Raw genomic sequence first — 6,004 nt, 5'->3', positions numbered from 1 at the left:
TCTCTCTGATCAGAAATTGATAGCAATTTTGTCTTTTGAATATCTTCCCATATAAGTTTCCTTCATTATAGTTGCCAGCTTACAAGATGCACTTCTCCACATGTAAATTTTATCTATGATATTTGCCTATAGGATACAACACCTGCTTAACTGGTAACAAAACTCACCAACAGCTAAAGCATCTCAAGTACATTTGTCAAGGAATTAATGTGACCAAGCATGAAAAAGAAAGATGCAATAAGGAAAGACCATGAATGACATGTAGATTTAGTTGCAATACACATTTAAAGTAAAAACATTGTTGAATACTGTAGTTCTAAAATTTGTTGATTACTTGTATTTATGTTATTGGGTATTGTGTACATGCAAGTCAAATATTAAGTTTCATATCATCAAGTGTGGTTGATACCATGTAACAGTCGTGGCTGGAACAGTTATCACCTCTTGAATATCTACATACCGCCTCCCCCCCCCCCACACACACACAAAGTAGTTTTTTTTTTTTTTTTTTTTCAACACTTACCTATTTGTATCTACATTTGTTCATAGGCAATATATCAATAGTTTCTAATATAAGGGATAAACTAAACGGGCCCCATTGTTTTATTTTTTTTATAAATATAATTACCGAAGTTGTGTGATTCGATCATAAATGTACAAGTTCATCCTTTGTATGTTGAGCATCTCATAATATAACCGTTGGTTTCAACAGTGCAATATTTTCAGTGATCAGTTTTCTCCAAATTAAACCTGATTGAAAAAGTTGCTTGTGATCTTAGACTTAAGATAATAACTTTTCTCAATTTAATTTATTATAAGCATAGTAAATTGGCCTCTAATATATTTACATTTGTCTTCAATAATTAAATACTTAAAAGGCTTTACAGCAAAGACAGTAAATAGCCATGTATTTTCATTTATAAAAGACAAATGTACATTTAGGAAGACAACTGATCCATTGTGTGCCATAGGATACTCTATCTTTAGTTTCCTGTTTGACTATTACTAGATACTTATGTGTTATGGTTTGTGATGGTGTTCTTCAATTTTATTTATCTTCTTTTTTATTAATTTTTTCTTCCACTGTTGATTGCATATTACCACTGGTACAAAATGCACCATTCTAAACCATGACCATGTAAGTAAAGTATTACCAGTTTGCTAAAACCATGTTTAATTTTTATCAAAGGATACACCTTTGTTTTAATCTTACTGTAGGAAGCTTTATTATGTTTCCCTTCACAAGTCATCTTATTCGTTAGGTTTATTGATTCAGTTATGGGAAAGGCATGTTAGTATTCTCATATTCTCCAGGTGGCAGAGCTTAGTGATCCACAAAGGAAAGGAACTACTATTCTTGCTATTTGATAGTGGTTTTGATACAAATTGTTATAAAAGCACAAAATGTTACTATGACATGAAAAATTGACCACTGATTGTGTACGAGATATTGTTATTATACTTTGTACTTTACGTGCTCAGGAAAAGATACAAATTTTATAACAGAAAATGGGCAGATGAAAGTGGCAATCAATTGATTTTTATTTTATTTTCCTTGGTCACATTCATATTATCAGCCAGCTCTTTTTAATGGAATTTTCTTTATTTTAGGACACTAAAAAGAAGAAATGAAATAATGGGCAAAGTGTGTAATGAAAACCATGAAAATTGATTGGGTTTAGGAGATTGCTATAATTGGAAGTCTATTTCATGAATGACAGCACATTCAATATTGAAGATTCATTGTTTAGGATGGGGCAGTAGAATGCAATGGTTTGTCAAATAAATGTGGAAAACTGATAAGATTTGCCACAATGCAGTAATAGAAAGAAATACAGTCACTTGATACTTGGGCAGATGGGTTAGTCGATCCTCAAGACAGATCAGCATGAGTGCAAATCTTCATTAACTCGCCTAACCACAATCACCAAATCATCCACCCTATAATCCAGTGCATATTGACCTTCCCTTTTGCAACCACAACCACCCATTAATCCATCCATCCATTATATAATGCATGGGCATTAATTCCTTTGAAATAGTGGAGACAGAGGGAGGGAGTGAGCATAACTAACCAATTCGGGATTTTTTATTTATTTATTTATTTATTTATTTATTTATTTATTTATTTTTTTTTTTTTTTTTTTATTTATTTATTTATTTATTTATTTATTTATTTTTTTTTTTTTTTTTTCTCTCGTGAGACATTTGATGTCACATTGAAATTCAACTGTGTTTCTTATGCTCTGTTTTTCTGCCTGTGCCAACAGATATTAGTATAGTGTAGTGGAGACTCAGTACTCAAACATCTTAATAGTCAAACTTTTCATTACTCGAACGCAAAAGTTCAAAGTAATACTAAAAAAAATACCTGATCGTTGAACCACATGTGGTTGTAAACAAAGGCTCCCTGGCCCCTCCCTCCTTCCCTCCACCAGTAGTGCTGCTGCAGTCTTCAGAATAAAAAATACCTGATAGTTGAATATTCACACACGTGGTTGTAAACAAAGACTCCCTAATCTCCACCACCCATCCTCTACCAGTTGTACTGCCATGGTCGTCAGAATAACCTTCTCATGCGTTCTGTCTGTAGTTTTTCATATTTAAACTTACATAAAATATCTGGTAATCAAACAACTGCACACATAGTTGTAAACAAAGCTGTGTCCTCTCCCTAGCCACAGCCACCATTGTCCCATTCTGACACCAGTTTTACCAGCAATACCAGGAAAACAGTGTACCAAATACCAGTGTGCATCCCTATTTTTGCAGCAGTCTTTAAAAAAAGATTCTTCTGAATTCTGTAGTTTTTCATTTACAAATTTTTTATGGCACTAAAGAGGCTTATTAGTGGTGAAAATAAGGAATCTAGTGAGACTACAAGTGTTAGTGAGTCACAGCCCTCCATTAGCGGGTTCACGGGAGTCACACAAGGAGAAAAGCTGCAAAAATGTTTTCATGGATGGTGACTCGTCCTCCAACGACCTTCATCCTCCTCCCCACCCTTTTCCCCTTCTCTTCTAAGTTATCCATCACCAGCCTTCACTTACGGTATGTACAAATCAGAATCATAAAAAGAAAAAAATATTGAAATTTTTAAAAACTTGATTTTGTTAAGATTAGAACAAATTACCTGATTTATAGGTATTGATAGTCAGATTTTTTTATACTCGAGCAGCCATTTGGAACTAATATAGTTCGAGTATTGAATCTTCACTGTATAACTATTATTCATTAGTGTAATGCTAAAACATAAAATAGTGTAGCGGTTTAACCCACTACAGGCGTGGTAGCTTAGCTACATAAGCAGTCACAGATGTATCAGAGGCTCAGCATGGGTGTGAATAGATGGAGCACAACACAACACCTAGGACCAGGAGCACTACACAAACACATGCTGATGCTTTACATTTATTTGTTTATCCCCTTTTCACTTTACAACACTGGAGCTGATATGCTACAGCACCCCACAACTCACACCACATTACAACTAACCTAACTACTATTTTCCCACTGACTCCCTCATACACTTCCATTCCTTCCGTGTACTACAATTCATTAATTTCATCATGGAAAACTATGTGGAAATGCATGTAAATCCTGTAATTTAAAATAAATATAAGCTATTCTAAGGCAGGCTAACCTCCCCATGTCACCCTCCAGCTGTCTGGGACTTATTTACCCAGAAGCTTGTGAAACAAGAGTCATAACTACCCAGTAGTTTGCAGCCCCAGCCAAAACAGCCACCCTCAGAAAACTGGTAGATGTCACCTGTGCATTGCAGAGCTCTTCTTACAAACCTATTATAGATGCTGTAGACATTATTCATAGAAGAAATGAAGCTTTAAGGAGGCGAGAGAGGAAAAAAGTTGTCACAGAGTCCTGTGAGATTTAGGGATTTATTTTTTTATTTTTTATTTTTATTTTTTATTTTATTTTATTTTATTGATTTATTTATTTATTTTATTTTATTTTTTATTTATTTTTTTAATTTTTTTTTTGGAAAAGGGGAAACTGGCCAAGGGCAACAAAAAATATAACAAAAGGCCCACTTGATTACCAGTTCCATAAAAGTAGAGTCAGCCAAAAATCTAGAACAAATGTGTTGAAACCTCCCTCTTAAAAGAAGTCAAGTCATAGGAAGATAGAAATACAAAAACAGGCAGGGAGTTCCAGAGTTTACCAGAGAAAAGTATGAAAGATTGAGTACTGGCTAACTCTTGCATTAGAGAACTGAACAGAATAGGTGTGAGAGGAAGAAGAAAGCCTTGTGCAGTGAGGCCACAGAAGGGTATGCATACAGTTGGCAAGATCAGTAGAGCAGTTAGCAATAAAAGATAGCAAGGGATGCATCATTCAAGTAGTGAGAAAGGCTGAAGAGTCGTCAGTCAGAGGAGGGGAGTTGATGAGACGAAAAGCTTTTTGATTCTACCCTATCTGATAAAACTGTTTGAGTGGAACATCCCCCCCCCCAAACATGTGAAGAGTACTTCATACAAGGACAGATAAGATCCTTGTACAGAGTTAGCAGCTGGGAAGGATGAGAAAAACTGGTGGAGATGCCTCAGAACACCAAACTTCATAGAAGCTATTTTAGTAAGAGATGAGATGTGAAGTTTCTAGTTTAGATTATGAATGAAGGACATACCGGGGATGATCAGTGTAGAAGATGGAGACAGTTGAGTGTCAATGAAGAAGAGGGCATACTTATCTGGAAATATATGTCGAGTTGATAGATGGAGGAATTGAGTTTTTGAGGCAGTGAACACTACTAAGTTTTCTCTGCCCCAATCAGAAATCTTAAATAGATCAGTAGTCAGGCATTCTGTGGTATTCCTGCATGATCTGTTGACTTTCTGAAGGGTTGGTCATCTCTGAAAAGACATGGAAAAGTTTGGGGTTGTATCATCAGCATAGGAGTGGATAGGGCAAGAAGTTTCATAAAGAAAATCATTAATGAAAAGTAAAAAGAGAGTGGGTGATGGTACAGAATTCTGAGGAATACCACTGTTAATAGATTTAGGAGAAGAACAGTGGCTGTCTACCATGGTAGCAATAGAATGGTCAGAAAGAAAACTTAGGATAAAGCTGCAGAGAGAAGGAAAGAAACCCTAGGAGGGGAGTTTTGAAATTAGAGTGTTACGACAGACTCAATAGGGGTGGAAGTATAGGACAAAGCAACCTCACTTACCGAGTTAGGCTTGTCTGTAGCTGGTGTGCGCTCTATGTCCTCATCAACTGGGCAAGCATCATGAGGGTCAGCCAAACACATCATCTGTGGAACTGGTTGATGCACCTTCAAGCCTGTGAATGAAAATGCATGATGCTTTGTCTCACCACTCTTGGCATGCTTAACAAAACAATCATCCTCTGTGTGCCCAGGTCTCCAGCAGTAATTACATTAGTAAGGGAGTTAGATTTTGCCAGGGGGTGATTGAGGTTTCTTATATGATTGAGAAGAACACGTAGAAGATGCATTATTAGAAAGCTAGACAGGGTTTTTAGGGAAATTAAATCTAGCAGTGGTTAGTTAGTATGGTTCGTATTGTTCGTATTGTTAGTATCAGAGGACCAAACCCCACTCTCTTATTAACCTAATAATGGTCAGCCTTGGTGGCAGCAGATTTAATTTTGCTGAGATCAAATTCCCTAACCATGAGGTAGAATTGTCTCCTTTGGCACTCTAGATAAAAATTGTCCCACTAACATCAATTAATACAGTTTGTCTCCATCAACCTCATTATCACTAGTCATTACATCACAGGATCTAAGCCACATCAAATATAAATGCTCCAGCCTGGTAGCAAAATCCAGAAAAGATTCATCAGGCCTCTCGTTCACTTTACAAAAATTTTGCCCATAGGCTTCAGAAGTAAGAGTGTTATGTTTTAAGAATCTCAGACTTCATACAATCATAATCAGAGCACTGAGAAAATGTAAGGTTATCATAAACTTTCCTGGCTTTCCCTTTAAAAGAAGTTTGAGCAATTACTGACCATTTATT

The sequence above is a fragment of the Portunus trituberculatus genome, chromosome 41 (assembly GCF_017591435.1).
Source record: "Portunus trituberculatus isolate SZX2019 chromosome 41, ASM1759143v1, whole genome shotgun sequence".
Taxonomy (NCBI): domain Eukaryota; kingdom Metazoa; phylum Arthropoda; class Malacostraca; order Decapoda; family Portunidae; genus Portunus; species Portunus trituberculatus.
Note: the sequence above shows the minus strand (reverse complement) of the source record.